The 23,706-nt window shown below is 32.6% G+C and overlaps 1 protein-coding gene across 1 annotated transcript in view; it reads right to left on the bottom strand.

Annotated features, from left to right (window-relative positions):
• Positions 1–5,463: 5,463 nt before the first annotated feature.
• The window catches only part of LOC127711251 (uncharacterized), an 82,585-nt gene continuing 64,342 nt past the window's right edge, over positions 5,464–23,706 (bottom strand). The window contains exon 7 of the transcript XR_007986619.1: positions 5,464–5,494. The gene's annotated coding sequence lies outside the window, so the exon portion shown is untranslated. The remainder of the gene's footprint in view (positions 5,495–23,706) is intronic.

Here is a 23,706-nt window from a genome sequence, read left to right as displayed (position 1 = left end):
TTATCAGCTGACCTATGTTGACATAGTGTCATAAAAACCCCTGGTAGTGAAACACAGTTACACCACCACCTACCATGGGGAGTGACCGGGAAAAACACTCGTATTACCAATGCTCCAGATATTAGTGCCCCACCTGTTGGCAGGTGTAGGCCTCCCCTCTATAAGATGAGGTGGGTGAGGTCCCAGAGTTACCCATCTGTAGACCCCACCGTTACCACTAACCACATTTTCCAAACCTGCAAATTGTAGAACTTGTCAGGCCCAGAGCAAGGGCCGAGTGAAATAATCCCCCAATCACTACCAGTCTCCCTGGACCGCCACATGAGAGCCCAAGTCAGCTACCAAATCTGACTTGGGTTCTCACCTCCACAAAATTTTCATTATTGAAGCATTGGAAAAGTTGATTTTGTTGTGCGTAGAAAAGACTCAACCCCCCTTGTATATTATTTAAGAAAACCTGATTTCCAGTTTGTGATAAATGAGTTCCATCTGTTCTGTATAAAGACACTTCACTTGCCCTAATATTCTCATGTAAAATAGCTTTTCCCCCATTTTCTATTACAAAGTTTTTGACCACTGTATTCACTCTTTTTCTCTTCTGTTCGATTATTGGACCCGCATTTAAGGGTGCAAAATGCCAGTATCTGCGCTGTAGCATTGAAGACCATATTATAATAACATTTTGAATAAAGCCTGGTACATAGGATAGAACATTTTACATTTTCAATTAAACCCTTCCCTGTCAATTCTAAATCTGTCAAATCATTAGCTCCACAGTGAATAATGATAAAAATTGGATAGGGTAAAAATTTTCTTTTTGCATCCAGTAGGGAGTCCAAATCTTTTAACTGTAAACCAGGTTGCCAAATCCAGTATGCTGAGACTCCTTTGGACTCCAGTCCAAGGTTGGTCCTACCATATTTCTTTGCCTCTACATTGGCCCAATGAACAAGGGAACTTCCAACAATCCATAAAATCTTGGGACCTGTGAAAACTTGTAGCTTGTTAGCCTTTTGTAACTAGGAAAATTGCAACCTAATATAGCGAGAATAAGCATGCGATTTCCATCTGCCTAATTTCATATTTACCTCCCCTGAGACCCCCTGCCTGGCAAGTTCAGTGGCTCCCCCAATTCTAAAACTATGTGACCTAAATGACCTTTACTGATATGAAGAAAATGTGAAGCCTTTTCCAGTATACTGCTGAATTGGTATCTAGTTAAAGCCATATCATTATAATGTATAAACAAATCGTTATTGTTACAAGTAGGTCGTACCTTTAAGTATTCGTTAATGAGTCGTATCGGACAGTAGTTTTTTCTGTTCCCAGGTATCAATAAAGTAACTTTCCCTTTGGTCAGTTTTTGACCACCTTACTCTTAGCTCCAGAACTTTTTTCTTAACTGAAATATCAGCAATTGTTAAGTTGGAGCCATTTATAACAGACTTATTTTTTGAAGTAGTGATTTCCCCTACCCTTAGCAAACCAAAGAAGGCAACTGAAAAAACTGCTGAAAATAAAGCAGCTTCATATTTATTCTTACATACTTTATCTAAACAATCATATCTGATAATAATTGCATTGTAATTAGTGCTCTAATGTCATTACGTTTCCCTCCTTGAATTCTTTTTATTACATCTAATGCCTTGCCAATTATAAAGAATTTTGTAGTATCCTGTATGCCTTGTATTTTATGATGATATGAAACTCCTGATATGTAAGCTGATATGGTACCCCCAGAAAGACCTTGTACTGACAAAAAAGCTATAAAATTTAGCAAATCATTGACTGGCACTGGCCAATGCTGTTTCAATTTGTAAGATGATCTAAAATTACAAAGTTTTGACAGAGCCAAATTGTATGATTTTTGTGTATTTTTGGACACACCTTGATTGACAATATAATCCGCCACCTGACTTAAATGTTCCAGATCTGTGTTGGAATTTTGGTTGGCCACTGGTCTGCTTCTGGAGCTAGGCTTCTGAACTCCCCCCACTGAGAACGAGAAAGACAATCAGCAATTTGGTTTTGTTTTGAAGGGATATAAATTGCCTTAACTGACGTATTGTTTTTTAAATTCATTAAAACCATTTGTCTTACTAAAGTCATAACTCTACTTGATTTGCTAGTTTTCATATTAATGATTTAAACAACCGCCTAATTATCAACTTGAAAAATAACCTTTTTGTTAACTAAATATGATTCCCAGGACATAAGTGCTGCTACAACTGGAAACAACTCTAGCAATGTCATATCTCTGGTGATTCAAGTTTCAACCCAATGTTTTGGCCATATGCCTTGGGCCCACTGACCTGCAAAAAAGATTCAATACCCACCTTTGGACCTCCCTGCACTATCCGTGAACAAATCTAATGTTTCGTTTGAAACCCATACATTGTCGGTTATTACAGTGACACCATTGTATTATTTTAAAAAGTCTAACTAAACTTCTAAATCTGCTTTTATCTGCTTGTTTACTCGAATTTTGTAATATGATTTTCTTACCCACATTGTTTAATTTATGAGTCTGCGGCAGAAGGTGCCTTGCAAGCAAAATTCAGGAGCCCAAGAAGAGATTGCATGTCTTTAAGAGTTATTTTAGAACTGCCTAAGGTATCTCTGATTTTTTGTGAGAGTTTTTCATTTGGAAGCCGCATGATTAAATGTTACGTATCAAATTCTAGACCCAAAAAAATGAGTAATGTAGTAAGCAAAGTAGTCTTGTCACTAGCAAGAGGAATACCTATTTTATCGCATACCTCTTGGAATATCTTCAAAGTATTGCCAACTTTTGATGTTTGGCTCGACTCGACAAAAAGAAAATCACCTAACTAATGGAGGATATTATCATTTCCACTTTTTTGCTGTATTATCCAATGAAAAGCTTTTGCAAATTTCTTCCTAAGGGCACAACTCATATTGAGGCCCCCATTGGCAGCATTTTATTAAGATAATATTCACCCTGAAATTTTATCCCCAACAGGTCAAATTACTGCGGGGCAATTGGCAAGTAGCGAAAAGCCGCCTTTACATCACACTGACTTAAACGGGCAAATGTTTTGTGTCTATTAAACAAACATGCTGCTTCGTCCACTAAACTGTACTGAACTGAACAATGATCCTTATCAATAAAATCATTTATTGAATTATTCTCAGGATAGGATAAATGTTGAATAAGTCTAAAATCCCCATCCTTTTTTGGCACTAGCCCCATTGGTGATACCTGAAGTGCGGGAATAGGCGGGTGTCTGAAAGGACCAGCAATGCGACCAAGTTTAACTTCCTTCATTAATTTTTCTTTAAAAATGTTGGGTAGCTGTATTACACTTTTTAAATTGGAACTCTCCCTTGGTTCCCTAGAGCCAAAATATTTTAATGAAAAACCATATTTGAAACCAGATATAATTTCATGTGCTACATTGTTATGTTGGTAAAATTCTAAATAATTTTCCAAGACAGATACTTTAACAGGAGTATTTCCTAATGAATAAAAATTAATACTTTTTGTTACTTCTTCCTTGGGCCCGGTTATTACATTGGGCCTTTCTGTGTTTGCCACTGCATATTTCACATACATGTTTAAACCTACAACGAGGGAAGTAGGGACAGTCATTACCATTATTATAGTATTTACATTACATATTTGCACTACCACTAGTTACTTGTGATTGCTGATCTGTTCTCGTGTAAGTGTTTGAAAGTGTAGCTGCATTCGAGTTATAATGACCACGATTTTGTGTATTTGTTCTATAACCCTGTAATTGCACTGGCACATTGTTTTGTACTGTGGGGGATGTGATGTGTAATAGCCAATATTAACCGTGTATGTTTCCCCAAGATAAATTTGGATTCTTTTCTATTTTTAGCCTAAATTGCTCGTCATAGGTGGCCCAGTTTTCTGACCTCGTTTCCGCTAATCTTATATCACGCATATATTTTAACAATTCATATGCCCGAGTACTGTATTTCTCAATGTAAACACTCATGAAAACCATGAATGCTGAAGTCCATTCATTTATGGACAAATAAACACCCGACGATCTTTTTTCAATGCAAATTTCCCCCCTTTTTAATTTCAAATCGCCCTCGTCAACCTCCTCCATTTCTTTTGGCGTTCTCAAATGATAATGTAGCTCAACAAACTTTCCCTCCCAAATCTTTTCCTTAATTTTAAAAGGCACGTGTTCCACTACTGTGTCATGAATGCTAGCCGCTTGTGTCGGGGTGAAATCAATTGAATTGTTTGCCATTTCAAAATGTTTGTATGACGGGTCGTGCCTAAAAGGGGGGAATGCCCGTGCATCCTCCTCCGACTCATTACCTGATATTTCAGCATTTTCTTCTGGTCCTTTTGTTTCCACGTTCCGTACTCCCTGTCCTTCTTTTCTGCTGGTCGTCTTCCTCTTCTTTCCAATGGCCCTTGATGGCGATCCCCTGGCATTTCTTTTGTTTGGCATCTTTTAGTTTTAAAATAATTAAACTATTTTCTGCAGCACCTGCTTTGTTGTCGACAGCAAATTAACAAGTGCCCGATACGGGAATTCCAAAATTCAAATTCCAAGTGAGAGCGCCATCTATGACCAGGCCATAAATGGCAATGAGCTAAAGGCTGCAACATCCACACACCAACACAAATATTTGATTGAATTAAACCAGAAAATTGAAATATAAAATTTGGTAATCTCTATTATTAATTTTGTTTCCTTTCATTACCTTGATTATGTTTATTTAGATCGCTTGCTTAATTATGTGCCACTATAGATCAAAATATGTGATTACCATGATTACTTGTCGATCCATGGAGAAGAAGAACAAAAATTATTAAAAAAAAAAGAAATGCAAATGATACTGAAGCAACACATAAAAAATTAATTAACATAATAAAAAAAGTTATATTTATTTTTTATTTAGAATCTCGGCTTGAAGTTTACCTAGATGGACCTATCTCAAGAGGTTAAAGAGCTCTTAATCAGTCCGTTCGAATTCAGAACTATGCTTAAAATGTTATAATTTGTAAGTACTGAATAGACCAGGTAGAAGTTGTCAAAAACTCAAAAGCAATTATAGTGAATAAGGTAAACCCTGATATTTTTAATCGTGAATTTCAGAATTATCTACGTTTCAAAGGATTGGAAACTGCAATTTAACAACCTGTCATGCAGCTGCTTAAAAAAGGCTATGCATCAGGGTTAATTGTCTGCATATTAATTAATATTAGATTTAAAATCAGATGGAGGATAATTCTTGTAAATGACCAAAAAGGATCCAAGATGTACAATAACTATTCATAAACCAATTACTAAGTTTTTTTTAATAGTTTATCATCACATCTCATATCACGAATGCTATCAAACCCCGACAAGTTTTATTAAGAAATGAGCTAGAACTTTGGAGAGTCTGGATGGGGGTCCTTTATTTCTGTATTCTTTGATTTTTTTTTGGTCATTTTTCTCTCTTTTTTCACCCTTATTCTCTATTCTTTATATTTTAGCACCTCATTATTCGCTATTCTTTTTTTTTTTTGGGGGGGGGGGGGCATTTTTCTCTATTCTTTATATTTTTGCCCATTATTATCTATTCTGTAAACCCCCATCCACGCCCTAATATCTTCCTGCATACTGTGACTTTGTAAACTACTACGTCAAAAATTTGACCGAAATGCCAATCTAGTACAGAGCTGGCTTCATATACTACCTATTACATTAGCATATCATGTATATATATATATACATGTGATATTTTAAGCTGAAGTTTAACATCTATACACCACATCCACTTTAGAGTTATATAGAGAATATCATATGGCTTTTTCATTATCACACCCATATCAACACGCAACACCAATATAATCACAAGAGCTCTGCTCGCGGGATTCTATTGGTTGAGGGTTGATACGGTGTGTGATATTGAAAAAGCCATATTATATACACTTTGTTATATATTAAGTATATGTTTTTCGCGTGACATAACGTAAAAAAAGATAAGATAACCGTGACTGATATCGATGACGTGACGTCATACAGGTAAGGTGTTCGATAAAGACTTTGCAAGCGTGACTGATATCGATATCATCACGGACGACTGATACAGCATGATTGCCATTGATTGTATTACACGTACTGTTTACTTGTATTCACTTAAGAATTGAATGCTTCTTTTTGGAAATTTATTGGGGTGTAAAAGCGTTGACCGAAGTACATTTTGTATGAAGCGCAGAAGCATGAAAACACGATTTCTATCAAGTTTTTCTTTTATTTACCTGTGCACTCTATTATGGAAGCTCGTGTCATCATGAATGTTACATTTCATTTTGAAATGAAGGTTAATTTCAGAATGACGCGAGAGTGCTGTTAGCCAATCAAAATAACGTATTATCATGAAACATACATGTTATGTAACTATTATTAAGTATATAGTAAAGTTCAATATTAATTGACCCGATATGTATTGATTATATTTAGATTAGGAGAAACTTATGGACAAGCACAAAACCTCATCTCTTTGGGGGTCTAGCTAGAAAGTTGAAGACGCTAAATAAACAAGTTGCTCTAACCTCAATGTATAGAATGGATGTCCATTTTAAAAGCAATTCATCTAAATATTTTGTTCTTTGCATGTTTTTTTTTTTTGTACTAAAATTAAAATATTTTCAATCCACTTGATAAAATGTTGACTGATTTTATAAACAGAAAGTAGAGGCGCAAAGGAGCTTTAATCCTTCACTGGGACTCTACGGTATAAGGGTACAATTAGACCAAGCACATCTATTTTATTTTCAACATAATAGCCGAAACTGCTATAAGGAGTCAATAAATGGTTTTATTTGTTCATGTCTGAGCTTTGTATATCTTATCTTGCTAATCATTATTGGTTTTTACATTTCTCCTTTCCAACTATGCTTTTCAAGATAATAGTAAACTAAATGTTAAAAGGAACATGAACCTCTCATCTGGTAAAATATGTCATATTAATATTAACATAAAATGTCAACATTTTTTGGTCTATTATTGTTTTTAAGATATAATGGGCACTCTTTTTTACCTATGTTATATTTTTGGCAATATTTCCCATTTTGTTTGGTGGAATGTTATCTAATTCACAAACTATAATCTAAACACCCATAGAACCAATCGTTTGAAGTTTGCCTTGTATTGGTTTCTTTGAAGAAGATTTGAAAAAAAAGTTGAAGATGGATGACAGATGCATAATTACATTCCATGGACAACAACAGATGCCAAGTGAGGGCAAATGCTCATTACTGAATTTTCAGACCATTTTAGGTAAAAGTTATCATCTGAGGTGAAAAAAAAAGCCTTTAAAGTCTCAATTGAAAATTAAGTAATGAAGATCTAATTATAGATCATTATAATTGCTAGTCAAAGTTTATTTTATTGTAATTCTAAAAAAATAGCCAAAACTTAAAACAATTCGTAAGGGGTTCCACGAAACCCTGTGTCTCACCTGCGATTGCTGCTGTCAATGTATAAGTGTAATGTTGACTTAAAAAAGGAGTCCAATTATCAGTAAAATACAGAATTAAAAAAAAATTCAAACTTTTTCTTTAGATTCTATTTTGGTATTTTCAAGATTAGCTTTTGTCTCAGTTTCATAACGTTCCATGAAAATTTACAAATTTACAATGTCAAAAAAATTAATACCAGACTGTCTGTAAATGTTAACTGTAAAAAAACTAAGTCCATCTATCAGAATGATACTGTAAATGAAAAAAAAAATTATTTTCTAAATTTTGCTTCAGACAGCTATTAATCATAAAAAAGCTTCTGCCAAAGTTCCATAAAATTTTATGAAGGTTTGACAAAGAAATTGATGTGTAACAAACTTTAACTCAATGCTGTTTTAAGCTTTGTCGATCTATTTAGGTTTTAAAAATAATAAGCAAACATTCTTTTATAATCGGTCAAAAGCTATCATTCATGGACAATAACAACTACATGGAGTAATCAGACAATTTTTGTCTTAATAGACATATTGAACATTTTTGCTAGACCAGATATTTTGCACTTCATTCCTATGTTCTATTTTCAGCCATGGAAGCTGACTTTTGTTTTGTATTTAAATCATAATCCATGAGTATACTACTGTAGAGAATAGACATATTTACTTATTGTAATGAATTTTCAAACAGAAATTTCCATCATAAGACTGTGTAAAAGGTCAATCAACAATTCTCTTCTAAACAAACTTTATTCTGAATAAATTCAGTGTAAATATATCACTATGCAATGTATAATGCTTTCAATTGACAATGTGTAAACATATTTATGAACACAATAGCCTTTTAAAAAATATACTATTAGCACTGACTTGAAAAATAATACCCTGACAAAATATTGTCTTTTCATCTGTATTTCCAATAATATTTTGATACTGCTTCCTTATCATAACAATCAAAAATGTGTTTCCATGAGACCTGGTTTATCTTTTAACCTTCATTTTCAAAGCATATGTATGTACACATAACAAACAATGACAGTCAATCACTAATTATTTCATTTTTATCATTTGAACAAATTTTACATAAAAATAAAGTTTACTTTGTCATTGATTTATTTTGAAAAAGGAGGAGGTGGTGCTGGCAAGCCAATGTTTGGAGTGATACTTGTAAAATGTCTATGAATTGTTTAAAATTTGTGACATCTATTTCCCTCCTGCTTAATATTAAGTTGATATTTTCTATAGTATTAGGAAACTTCCACTATCATATAGTGAAACTTCTATGGAAGAAAGTATATTTATTAAAGTCTGTTGGAGCTCAATAAATCTTCAAAAAATTAAACATAAAAAAATAAAATTTCATATGTGGCAACACTGGTAACTAAATTTTAAATCCAATCATTTTCTCCCGATTTTGTTCAAACTTGTTATCAATATATGAAAAAAGTTCCCATTAGATATCTTTAGTAAATATGGTTTTCTCAAATCTAACTATGCAGAAGGAGGTACAGCTAATGCCCACAACAGCCAATCAATTGTTACTTAAAAAGTCTAATGAAAGACATGTGATCAAGTGATCTTGCCATTCGTATTTAAATTATGTATTTTGAATTGTGACTAAAGCACTAAGGCTTCCAGTCATAAAACTTTATTCAGTACTTGGCGTACAAAGTTTGTGCTAAGACACCACATCCAGTCCTTTTATTGGTTGATTTTTTTAGTCTGAGTAAGTAAATAGCAGTCGGAATGTTTATGACAGCAATGCCTGAATAGTAGCTGTCACAGTAAATTCATTCACTCCACTACCTTTTAATTACATTTTTAAAATCTTTAAAGACTACACCTATGCACAACTTTTAACTAAGACAGCAACAAATCTGAAATCTGCCAAATAGGCAACATAATTGAATTAACTGTTAACACAGAGATATGTCTCATCTTTTTGTAATTTTGATAATGCAAATGTTGAAATTTAAATAGCAATATTTTAACATTTAAATTATGCAAATATTCAAAGTCAATGAAACATGACTGAAATTACATAGCTAAACAATCTCCATGGAAATGAGATGTGCCAATGCTAATACAACTGCATACCAAATACCATTGACTTATCATAAGTCCTTCCCTTTAAACAAACATAAACACAAACATTAGCTTGTAAACTATGTAAAAGTTTCAAGATCAATGAACCATGATGAGGTGGTGGGGCTATATATATAACATAGCTGTCGTCAACAATAACACTCTTAAGTCTCCCTTTCATAACTTATAAAAGGCTAAACAAAAAAATTGTTGACAGATCAAAGAATCTTATTTAAATTTAGTAGTGCAGCCAGCAAATGCTTTAGGAAAATTAAAGCATAATTAATAGTTAATTTACCATTAGGCTATTCCAGGCATCTCTCATTTTAGTAAATGATGGAGATGATCCAAGTATACTAGGAATATTTGGAAGGTTGCCGTCACCCCACACAGTTAAGCTATATCCTATTTGACCAGGTAAATTGTTCCCTCTTTTGTCAGATAAAGCAGAAAGGTTATTAGAGGATAGTGGTGGAGTTACACATAGATAAAATTTCTCTTGTTCTGGTAAAGGGGACGTACTCTGTATATCTAGATTTAACGGTGGTCTGTTATTGGGTCCCTGGTTAAATAATGGTGTGCTTGTTTTTACATGTGAGCCATTATTTGGTCCTGGTGTAGACCTAATTTGGTGATGTTCACTGTTTGTAATGATATAATGAGCTTCCAGTTGACTGTCTGATGATGATGAATTTGCTGCCTGCTTCTGTCGGAGCAAATCAGTATCAGATTTGTATCCATCTGATTCATCAACTGCATGTGATCTTGTAGTGTTTGGTGGCACTGAAACCTGTAAAATATAATAAACAAAATAAGAAAATTGTTAAATCTTGAATACCCTGAAGCTTAGATCATGTTCAGTAAAATACCCTTCTGTAGGCTTTTTCCGCCATAATATCAGTCCAAATGTTTTACTTGATAATATTCCTATACAAAGTAATTTGAAAATATATTTTTTTCCAAAAGAAATCTATCGGTCAGTTACAACCTCCAAGATTGTAATCATTATTGTAACATGAATATTTCTCATTATGTTTTTCAAATTTAGTATTTCAAGCACATGTACATGTAGATAAAGTATATATCTACTATATCTCATCATTTGCATGACACTTTTTATTCAAAAACTATTCATTTGGCTCATAGTCACTGATTATACAATATCATATAAAATAAAAGCGAATTTTTGACATCTTCAGGTCATGTTGGTGTCAATTGTTTTTTTGATTGTCACATTTACCCCATATCTCTTTAAATTCATAAGCTTTTAAACTGGAGCTCTTTTGGTCCTTAATATTTTTTAACAACAACTTATAATGTTCAGCAAATTAAATATTTCCTTGTGACCTTTTTTTCAGAATTTTCAAGCCCACTAAATCAAGTATCCACGAAAATACTCTTTTTTAACAATTCACAAGAACGGGTATTTACGAGAACAAACGAATACACGGCAACCTACCATTCTGTTAAATATCTTCCTATTATGCCCACCTCTAGAGATAATCTTAAACTTTGGTTCCTTTTTACTTTGCTGCAGTTCTAGTTTTCTCAATTTCATCTGTAATGCTGCCATCGAAGGTTATGTTACTAGAAAATCATAAAATAGATATTTATCATAGTTATAGAATCACATGAATAACTAACAAAAGAATACCAAATGGAATAATTTTCAACAAGCGGTTAAAAAACACATTAGTTCTCTAATTCATTGAGCACATGAGTGAACTATCAATGTTGTTCTTCATATTTGAATACTTCAGCAGGATTAGTTCTTAACTTTGGATGGAAGTTCTTTTTCCTTAAAATGTTTACCTTTTTCAACTGATCCTGTGGTCGTTGCCTGGAAAATAGTTTCCATGGTCTGTGAGCCAGGACCCTTGGTAGGATTTTCACAATGACATAGGCAGAGGACTGACCCATCTATGACATCTAAGTTTTTGTAAGACATGTGTTTTTCTACATAAGTTCCTTTTAGTACCAAATGAAGTTCACCTTCTTCCATCTTGAGTTTTTCAGCAAGAGAAGAAGTAATTTCACCTATTTTATCATCTGGATTGTCAACTTTGACATGGATAAAATGTTTATCTAATTCAATATCTGTCCTTTTTGGTAATGTTTTGTGCAGATATAGATGGAATATAATCCTATTTTCATTGAAAAGCATCTCTAAATTTGCTTTCTTGTCAACAATATCTTCTAAAATAATAGTTTCTTCCAAAACTTTGCTTTTGTACAATAAGTCAAACTGTTTTGGCAAAATATCACATCTTTTGAACACTTTGTTCTTTAACTCTTCAACTGAACACATTGTATATTCTTGCAAGGTAAAACTGTCCTTATCAGGTAACCCAGATTTAATTGTCAAGACTATTTTCTTAGTTCTACGAACAGTGAGCACAGAATTTGAGCTAATTCCATTGGGTAGGTTTTGTATATTTTCAACTCCATCAATGACATTTGGACTGTTAGGAAAGAAAGCTTCAAAGGATTTTGGGTTCCAGTGACAATGTGTTGAAATCTCCTGCCTAAGTTTGACTGTTGAGCAATCAGATCTTACAAACACAGTGAAGGGATGCATGTGTCCCTTATCTCCGTCTATTATTCTGACTTTTAGCTGAATATAGGAATACGGCTTAGGAGTTAAATGAACAATGAATGTTGGATATGAATGACCAATATTGGTGTCTCTCATTAGCTGTTTTTCATCGAAAAGTAAACAAATGATGGCTTTCATATTGTAGTCAACTCTTTTCCCGATGTCATCTGTGACAGAAAAATCTGCAATGTCTTTTCCATGGAATTCTTTCACTTCTTTGGCTGCTCTCTTTAAGTAAGCTTTTAAAAAATCCTCTATAGTATCTGCAGTTGATAACTGCTCTATATGTTAAACTAAAGAAGACTGATAAGATTGGTGGAAGGCAAATTTCACTATATTTGTTTTGATTTTCACTACATTGAAATAGAAAACATTTCTTGGTAACCGGTTCAAAATTTCTACTTTCAATTTAGTTTCTTCATTTTCGTTGTCATAGCACAGTTGAAGTAATTCCACTGATAGCTGTTGTTTAATGAACTGTATGTTGTGGAGAGTGATAGGTTTAGGAAGCGATACACAGAAAAAAGGCACAGGACTCTCATAAAGGATTACATTGTTGCTTACATGAATTGGTGTGTTTGCAAAACTTTTAGATATGAAAAATGTTAACTGTTTTTTTCTTTCATGTGGAAGAAATACAAATATTGATTTAATAAATGACATGAAAGTTTTATGGTTTGTACCAAAAATTTCAGCATATCGGTCATTGTTAAGAACAATCGAAAATGGTCTTCCATATTTAAAATAATGTCTCGCTGGACCAGCTCAAGGTTCACAGTAGGATTTACCTGTGTGTTAACAATTTTGCCAGCCAAAAGGAAACTACTGGTGGAATTACAATCGAAGATCAGGAATCGATATACTGGCTTATCCAATGAAAATGAATGCCTCTTGAAACTGTTACTTCCCTCCTCAGAGTAAATCGACTCTGAAAAACATATAAAACATGAAAAGTAATTGCAATGTCTGTGGAAACATGTTGCCTGAATTTTAAACAGTTAAACATGAAAAAATAGACAGCTGCGCCATGAGCGCATGATACGCCCGTCACATTTTCAAAGAATAAAGTTTAATTACATCTCAATGTCATATTTGAAATTTTTGAAAATCAAAAGGGAGCTTACATCAATAGATATAAACAATTCTCTAAAGTTTCATGAGATTTGCTGAAAGCATTTTTGAGTTATTGTCTGAAAACTGGAAAATTCCCCCTTTTTTAATAAATATAACCCCATAACTCGGAAACGTAAAATCTAAAATTTATAAAATTCTAAAGGGAGCTTACATCAATAGATATAAACAATTCACCGAATTTCATGAAAACTGCTGAAAGCATTTTTGAGTTATTGTCGGAAAACTGAAAAATCCCCCTTTTTTATGAATAAAACCCTGTAACTCGTAAACGTTAAATCTAAATTTTATAAAAATCGAAAGGGAGCTCATGTAAATAAATATAAAGAATTTACCAAAATTTTTAGCAAATTGGTGAAAGCATTCTTGAGTTATTCTCCGAAAACTGGAAAATCCCCCTTTTTTTAATAAATAAAACCCCATAACTCGGAAACGTAAAATCTAAAATTTATAAAAAAACGAAGGGGAGCTCACGTCAATAGATATAAACAATTCACCAAAGTTTTATGCAAATTGGTTAAAGCGTTTTTTTAGTTAATGTCCTACATGTTGACGACGGACGGACAACGGTATACCATAATCATGATAATACGTCCCGTCCCGTAAACGGGCGTATAAAAAATCATTATTGAAAATATGTTTTATGCATCTCATAATTTTACTTTTTAAAAGGACACAAAAAACATCACATCTTTTAATCTTTTTGACAAGGCAGGAGCCCAACATGGTATATTTTCTTAATCTGCTGGGTAGCATAATGATACTGTATCAGAATTCCAGGTTTAACACTTTTTAGCTTTAAATCATTTACAAAACTCTTCTTTGATAAAGATAGCACTAATTGTTATTATAAATACTTTTGGGTCAAAAACTGACCTTACTGACCTTTACCCTACATCTCCATTTATTCAAAGTTGTTAACATAAATATGTGCTTAAACCAAGTCTTAAAATACCATTGAAATGGCAGTTTCTGGTTACAGAATATTTTGCATGGTTGTACTGTATACTGAACATATGCATTCCAATAAGTTTGTGCAGTGTCAATCTAATTAAAATTAAAGGCCTTGATGCACGACATATCAGAACGGGAGCAATTCAAGGATTTAATTTTAATTAGATTGAGACTGCATCTTATAATTTTACTTTTTAAAAGGACACAAAAAACACCACATCTTTTAATCTTTTTGACAAGGCAGGAGCCCAACATTGTATATTTTCTTAATCTGCTGGGTAGCATAATGACACTGTATCAGAATTCCAGGTTTAACACTTTTTAGCTTGAAATCATTTACAAAACTCTTCTTTGTTAAAGATAGCACTAATTGTTATTATAAATACTTTTGGGTCAAAAACTGACCTTATTGACCTTTTTTCACAATAAATTCTGTGACACCTAAATATCAGTTGTATTTGTAATGTTTATTGCTCGTTTAGGTTACAAATAAGAAGGATCTTGTTGTATCAATACATGTTTCACGCTGAAGGAAGCGTTGTATTGATTTAGACGTTTGGCGGGAAAGTCAGTGGTTGGGTCCAACGGTATGGAGGTGTTTGTGAGGGATTCTTGTGTTCAGTATGGGGAACATTTAGAGAACCCCCCTATCCAGAAAATATTGTATTCGCCCTGGAGTATATAAGTGGGTGAGGAATACAATTAGGGTTCTGTCGATATTCTTATTAGGAAGACCAGTGTACAAGAGTAAGCACGTTACATAGCTGTAAGTGATATAGTCGAGGACAACTTATACTGGGTACAAGTTGGTCTTACATAGGAAGTTGGCAGAGCAGACTGTCCAATACGGAGGACAGACTGCAATAATCCATACTGTCTGGCAGTGACAGTCTGTCCCACTCGGAGGACAGTCTGTACCAGCCCGCATTGTCTTTATAGTGACAGACTGTACCAGCCACACTGTCTTGTTGTGACATGTTGTCCCATCTGGAGGACAGGCTGTTAGTTTGTACTATATTTGTACATTTATAATTGTTCGTTGTTACTTTATATCGGCAAAGAGCCCGTGTGTATATTTTAGTTCATTGTGCATAACATAGATAGATATATAGTTTTAAGTATTGCCGTATTGTTTTTGGACAGCTTGAATCCAAAGTATTTACTGGAACAAATCGTTTGAGATGTAAACGCCTGGTTACATGTTACAGTTTATGCTATTTCTATTAAAATATTTTGCAGAATGAACACAAGAGTGCACATGCTAAAATGTCTAGCCGCTTTACTGATGCTGAATTTTTTTGATGTTGAAAGTCTTAAAGAGAATAAAGTCTATACATGCACTTTTGAATTGCAAATAGTGTAATTCAAATGTGTTACTCTTGTATTTTTTTGTTAATCTTGTATGTTTTTTTTAATTTTAGTTCATTTATATGTTTTGGAGTTAAGTGTGACGTCAATTTTCACTGAACTAGTACACATTTTTGTTAAGGGGCAGCTGAAGTCCGCCTCCAGTGCGGGATTTTCTCGCTATGTTGAAGACCCATTGGTGGCCTTCAGCTGTTTTCTGCTTTGGTCGGGTTGTTGTCACTTTGACACATTCCTTATTTGCATTCTAAATTTTACTATCTCTAAATAAAGATATGATTATCACAACAAGTATTACATAAAATAAACATTATCTATAATTCACAAAAATGAGGTAACGGTCAGATAGGCCCTGCCTGACAAAAATGTAGTCCTTGCAATCATTCTAGACATCAAATATAGTTAACCTTCTGCTTATAGTATCTGATAAATGGACTTAGCTGTAACCACGATAACATAAAATTGACTTTTGAACCATTAAATGATTTTGATGTCAGGTGAACCCTTTCTAATGGATACATAGACCTTGCAAGGACCCCATATCTCAAATATAGTTATTTTATTACTCATAATAAGTGAAAATTCACATTACAAAAAACTACACAGATTTTCAATCAGTTGCTGAATAATGAAAATGAGGTCAAGAACAATAAACATATGACAGACAAAAACTTGGTAATATTATGCATCTGTATACAAGGTATGAAGTACCCAGATCTTTTACTCCATGAAATATAAACAAGCTTTATACAAATAGTTTACACAGCTGCTACTGCCACAAGATTGTAATCCCAATACATGTTCATATATATTTGCATTCCTCAACTTTGGACGCATGCATAGAAGACAAAAACCATGTCAATCATCGTTGCTTTGTTCATTGAAAGATGAAAAGATTAGCATACTACCAATAAAACAAAATGTATAAACATTGAACAAAACTTGCTGAAGACATAAAATTGTCTTGCGTGTAACCAAAAATAATCTAGACCAAAATGTACCAACACTATAACTCTTTTGCAGGAAACCCTAAACACACAAATTGTTTATGCCTTAGTCAAATAATTATGGACAGTACAGTCCTAAATCTATCTACCACAACCAGCACAAGGAGTGGTTAATAATAGGATCGACATCCATCAGTCAGGGGAATTATTTATTACATTTATAAGTTTAAGAAGCATTTTTTATTCCCAGAAGTATGACATAAATTGCAAATTATCAAAACGTTACATACTTTTTTACACAAAGTATTGTTGGAAATTGATAAATCAGAGCTAGCTTTAGGTGTAAATAAAACACTCAGTGTGCATTTGTTATATATGTTGTTCGCCTTTTTCAGCATTTGTGCATTTTATACCGTTTTTGGAATGAATGTAGGCATTTTTCAAATGCTTTACCTTCATCAGATTTTTCGTAACAGGACCAGTATTTTTCTTGAAAACTTCAAACATGTGTCAATGTTTAAGCTTTGAGATTATGCAATAAAAGAAAAGCGTGTTCTCTGTAAAAAGGTTAGTGTTCTCAGGTGGTGAAATTGCCAGGAGCAGGGGTCAGCTGGAAAAATACTACTTAAAGAGGTGATTTCTAAGCAGAAAATTACCATATACTACATAAACAAGTTATTTTTACCTAAAAATCTAGATAATACTAAATGATTGTCACGTTTAATAATATAAGAGTTAATTTGCAAAGAGTAAAGTTAACTGTGAAGCATTACTTTGATTAATGCTGCAATGAAATATGACTGTTCAAAGTTAAGATCTGTTTTCCCAGGAGTGATTGGTGGTTGCTTAACCCTCTTGCTGCCAGTAGTTTTTTAAGGTTGCATTTAATGTGCCAACAAATACGACAGCTGAACCTCTGTTACGTCACATGCCCAGCAATGACATCATTTGATATATGACGTCACACCCTCATGACCGTTACATTTGGGAGCCATTGAAGATTAATATAGGTCTTTAATTTGAAAGAGATACAGCAATGATGAGAAGCTTGCATACATTAAAACTCGAACATATGTGTCCGTCTGGCACAGCCAGTGGTGTGGACACATGTGTCCCTCCGGCAGCAAGAGGGTTAATATTTTAAGCATGTTCAGGATGATGAGTATTACCAAGTTTATGATGATTTTTTTCAAACACTAAATATCACCAACCTATATCTGCGTCAGTACTATTATAAGATGCCATTTTAAGACCTCAATTTATGTTTTTTCATGTCTTTCATTTCTTTATCTATAACGAAAAAAATATATACAATATTCCTGTAACTAAAGACAATCACTTGTTAAATACCATGAATACCGGTGTACTGAAAACTGAAAAATATTTGTATGCATTTATCATTGCGATTGCAAAATATGGACAAAAATGAAAGATTATTTATTGTGACTTTAGAAAATGCTGCATTAGAATAAGATTTTTTTTTTGTGAAGGCTACCCAGTTAAAAAATTTTGCAATTATAAAACATGTACATGTAAAACATGGCAAAAGTTCCAGAAATTTTTTTTTTCTTCCAGCACAATATCTCATTAACTAAGACAGGTTGTGCCCCTATCATTAATATTTTATGACAACGTATAGTTCTTCTATTGTACCCTAACTTAACTAAATTAACATATTTAGAAGTCTTGATATTCTTACTTTTTTAAGGTTCATCACAACCTTTTGGCTAATATGGCCGTATTTACACCACAAATTTACTCTGAGTACAGACAAACCTGTGCACCTGGAAAAGTTTTAAGGCATGGCAGGAACTAGATAATTAAATTTTAAATGCATTTTATGTTTTAGAAAATTATCAACTTTCCTGGATTTTGCTATTCATTTTTTTTTCATTCCGGCAGAAGGTGCCAAAATAAACTAAGTTGGGTAAGAGGTTTGAGAAGCTCCCCTCATATAATAAATGTTGTGAGTAGTATTGATTTAAATGGACAATAGGTAATTTAAACTGTGTAACTGAGTGGACTGTATCAAATGGAACTCATGTGTTTGTTTATTTAGCTATCTTCTGCATAACACCATAAGACATAAGACATAACAGACTGGACAAAAATGAACATCAAAATCCAGGTAATTTTATAATTTTCTGAAACATAGACTACATATAACTTTTATATATCTAGGTCCTGCCATGCCTTTAAACTTTCCTAGATGCACCAGTTTGTCTGTACTCATAGAAGATTTTGTGTTGTAAACACGGCCATATTTTTCAATTCCTTTTGACATGTTTGATGAACCTTAAAACAGCATACACACTAACCATGATATCATTAAAGTCATTATGTCTTGTGTTCATCATATATATATAATAGAGGTAAATCATATGGCCTTCCAAATACCGTTTCGATCCCTAACATCACTGAAGAGACATTTATTGTCGAAATCCGGATATGGTGTACAAATTTTTGCACCTCATGTTTGTGGTATACCATCTTTTCCACAAGTTTATTGTTTTCTGTTTGGTATTTAATTAATATTTAGATCCATTTTGTTAGATCTGGTGATCAACTTATTTGGCAATCGCCAATGGCAGTCAGCAGGGTTTAAGAACATCAGTTGTTCGACCTGTTAGTCAAATGCGTATTGTTAAAATATACTTTTTCACTTTTTTTTGGGTCTTTTGGAAATTGTTGTTTGTGCTGTATTTAGACCCCTCTACCAAGAAATTTGTTTTGCATGCACACGTATAAAAATTGCGGTTTTTATCCAACGCAATCATAGGTTTGAACGTTGTTTTTAATTTGTGTACAATGGTGTACAAATTTTTGCACCTCATGTTTGTGGTATACCATCTTTTCCAAAAGTTTATTGTTTTCTGTTTGGTATCAAATTATTATTAAGATCCATTTTTTTTAGATCTAGTGATCAATTTATTTGGCAATCGCCAATGGCAGTCAGCAGAGTTTAAGAACATCAGTTGTTCGACCTGTTAGTCAAATGCGTTTTGTTAAAATAGACTTTTTCACTTTTTTTGGTCTTTTGGAATTTGTTGTTTGTGCTGTATTTAGACCCCTTTACCAAGAAATTTGTTTTACATGCACACGTATAAAAATTGCGGTTTTTATCCAACGCAATCATAGGTTTGAACGTTGTTTTCAATTTAGACTTTTATATATATATATATATATATATATATATATCAGTTAAAAGCTCTACAGAGCTTATGTTGTATTGTTATATACCTTAACACCCATAAACATGTTAACCTCTTGTCATTCCCGTCAAAAAAACTGATCGCATGATCATGCGACATGTTCAATGGCCATGTGTACATACAGAAAAAACAAACGACAAACTTGTTGTCTGCTCTATGGTCGGGTTGTTGTCTCTTTGAAACATTCCCCGTTTCCATTCTCAATTTTATTGACAACATTATCAGACGGTGAAAAACTAAGATTCTATGATAGGACTTCATCCAAATCGAAATAAAAATTACTTTTAACACCATTGAAATTTAAGCAAAAAAAAAATCATCAAAACAGAACACTTGTTCATTTCCGGTTTAAGGGCGAGGGTAATCATAGACCAATACCGGAGGAAATTCCGTAAGAATTTAACGGATAGTTACAGAATATTTGTGGATCTGTATATAGGGATTCTTCAATTCTGTATTCTTTAATTATTAAGCCATTTTTCTTCATTCTTTACAAATTTTGCCCATTATTTTCATGACCTTCATATTTACATAAAAATGTGTTTTTTGGTGCATGTCGAAATGTTTTATGAAATGTCAGAAACTAAATAAATGTCTCTGAAACTGTGCACCTTTTACACACGCAAATTTTGAATATTTTTTATGTATACCTGTAAGTGATACATGGTTGATAAGCTTCAACAGTTAAAAAAAAAAGAGACCAACCCGACATCCCTATTGCTAAATTGTTCGATTTTTTCAAAAACTTGAACGCCGTCCCAGATGATGAAGAAAATATATATATTCCAACTCTAAACCCGAATGATGTTGATGGGCCTAATGAAAATTTAAACACGAGTATTCCAAAAGACGAAATTCTTAAGATCATTCATTCATTAAAAACCTGAAAAATGATATTTAGCATTTGGGAACGAAAATATCAAGTCGACATCTGGCTTATTCTTTGAATTAAACGAAAAATCATTTAAAGTTATATTTCGCACTGGTATTATTCCTGACAGTTGGCTAATTGGTTACATTAAGCCGTAGAAAATAAAAGGATATGGAGTAAATGTACATGGGACAAAATCGCACACAATACATAGAAAACATAGAAAATTATCAATGAACAGGGCTTTTATTCCTGTTCTTCATCTTGACAGTTGATGTAGGGTCTTCAATAATGAACGAATATAAAAATAAAGGTAGCAAGTTGGACCCCAAAAATTTGAGACCTATTATAATTTTGAGTTGTACGGGGAAACTTTTTACCGCAATTTTATGCGAGCGACTATAAATCTTTTCTCTGAAGAATTTATGATTTTAAACGAAAACAAATGTGGTTTTCTTCAACAATTGATATTTGTTTTGTAATTCATTCATTGTTTGAAATTTTAAGATTAAAAAAGAAAAAAATATTTAGTGCATTCGTCGACTTTGAAAAAGCGTTTGACATGATTTGGCGAGATGCACTGTGGTATAAAATGCTTCTGAATAACATGAATGGATGTATGTATAATGTAATTATGTAATTGTATATATGTATCAACGTACTAAGTCATGTATTTCATATAACAATTCCATTTCTGATTTTTTCCTATGTAGTAACGGTGTTAGACAAGGCGAAAATTTATCGCCTTTTCTTTTTTCTTAAGTTTTGAATGATCTTGATTCATTTTTGCAAACCTGTAATATAGAGTCCCTAAAATCAGTGTCAACAGAGCTTGAAGAAAACTTTGACATATTTTTAAAACTTTCTATAATTCTGTATGCTGATGATACTGTTTTGATGGCTGAATCCGCAACTGAACTCCAAAACTATTAGATTGCTTTTTATATTACACAGATGAATGGAGGCTAAAAGTAAATGTTGATAAAAAAAAAAAGGTCGTGGTTTTTTCAAGGAGACGGCCATCATGTAATTTTTCTTTAATGAAAAAAAACTGGATATCGTTGATGAATTTAACTACTTGGGTATAATTCTAACAAAAACAGGTAATTATAATAAAACAAAACAATTTAATGTAGAAAAGGCTACTAAGGCTCTTTACGAAGTGTTAAGACTCGGTCGTCTACATAATCTTTCTATATGTAGTCAGTTGGACTTATTTGATAAAATGGTTGAACCAATATTACTCTACGGTTGTGAAGTATGGGGTATTGGAAATAATGACATAATTGAAAAGGTACAACTAAAATTTTTTAAATTATTATTAAGTCTGAAAACATCAACACCCTCTTACATGATTTATGGGGAGCTTGGAAGATATCCTATGGACTTGGACATGAAACCTAGATTGATTTCATTTTGGGGGAAATTTAACTGTGGTAAAGAGACAAAACAATCCTATTATACTTTATATAAATTGTGCTATCACATGTCTTTTAATGACAATGTGCATTTTTCATGGTTAAACCGAGTAAAGACTATTCTAAATGAATGTGGTATCCCAAATGTGTGGGAAACGCAATCATTTATGAATTGCAAATGGTTAGTTTCATTCATCAAGCTCAGACTTAAAAATCAGTTTGTACAAGTCTGGCATTCTTTGCTTGAAAACTCACCAAAAGCACTTAATTATAAACTTTTTAAAGATTTTTGTTTTGGGAAAGAAGATTCTTTTGAAATTCTTGGGAACAAACTATACTAGTCAACAAAAGTAACGATACACAAGTTTGAACTCCAATTTATCATACAAAAATAATAGATAGGAAAAACTGTTAAATTATCCAATGAAAAACTTTTTTTTTGCAAAGGAAATGCATATGATTAAAAGAATCTGACCAAATTGGAAAGTGAGAAAATACCGTGTTATTGAAAACAGGCGTCAAATTTATTTTGCGGAAAATGATGACAAAAGTCGGCACTTGATCCCGAAAATGAGAATTAAGTATTCAAATATCTGCAAAGGCATTCAAAATTCTAAGCAGACCATGTTTAAGTTTAAAGTTTAAAGTTTTAATATCGATTTTTGAATTTTTGGGTGAAAATACGGTTTTTGAAATAATAAAAATTGCAACAACAAAAGAAAATCGCGTATTTGCTTTAAATCAATGGTTTTGATAAGAAAATAACAATTTGTAAGTATCAGCCCAACTGAACAATTATTTACCTTGGTACAGTGTATCCAATTTCATAATATATGGTTAATACGTTGCCTTGTATGGATTCTTTTGTTGATTAGTATATCTATTGATTTGTGTAGATTTAGGACCACAAATCACAAGCTCCCTATTGAACAGGGTAGATGGAATAATATAGTTAGAAATAATAGACTGTGTCTTCTATGTAATAAAAATGACATTGGCGATGAATTTCGTTACATATTATGATGTAAATACTTTGAAGTAAACAGGAAACTTTGTATGTCACATTATTATTTTTAAAATGCAAATATTGTTTAATACAAGCAGATTATGTCTTCAAAACACAAATCAGAACTGATTAAAATTTGTAAATTTATAAAGATTATCAACACTGGTATATATGCTCCTGGCTAAAATGTACTTCATATATTGTCTTAGCAATTGTTTTGATTGTTCTGTCTTATTGTAAATATTTCTGTCTTATTGTTAATATTGTATATAAATGTCTTGTCTATACCTTTGTATATGGTTTATTAAGAATAAAGATATATATGCATATAATAAGACGATATAAAGCCAAAAAATTAATAGAGATTATGTTTTCTGTATATAAACTTCAAAGTGATTAGAAAAAAGTTAATAAATAAAAGAGTGCAGTTGGTATAATTATACAAATAATAATATTCAAAACAGTTTATTGTAGCAAAACATAGAATAGATAAAGAGAATAAAAAAATGTATACAAAAGTTCATTATAAAAGATTTGTAATAGATTTGTTATATATTTCATAGTATATCAGTCTCTACGTGGAAGTATTATATGTCAATATAATACTTCCATGGTCTCTATAAACTTTTTCTGCATGACGTTATCATGTTTATGGAGTACTCGTAC

Source organism: Mytilus californianus, unplaced genomic scaffold (assembly GCF_021869535.1).
Source record: "Mytilus californianus isolate M0D057914Y unplaced genomic scaffold, xbMytCali1.0.p SCAF_8, whole genome shotgun sequence".
In the NCBI taxonomy this organism is placed as follows: domain Eukaryota; kingdom Metazoa; phylum Mollusca; class Bivalvia; order Mytilida; family Mytilidae; genus Mytilus; species Mytilus californianus.
The sequence above is the reverse complement of the archived record's forward strand: the minus strand, read 5'-3'. Positions and strand labels throughout refer to the sequence as shown.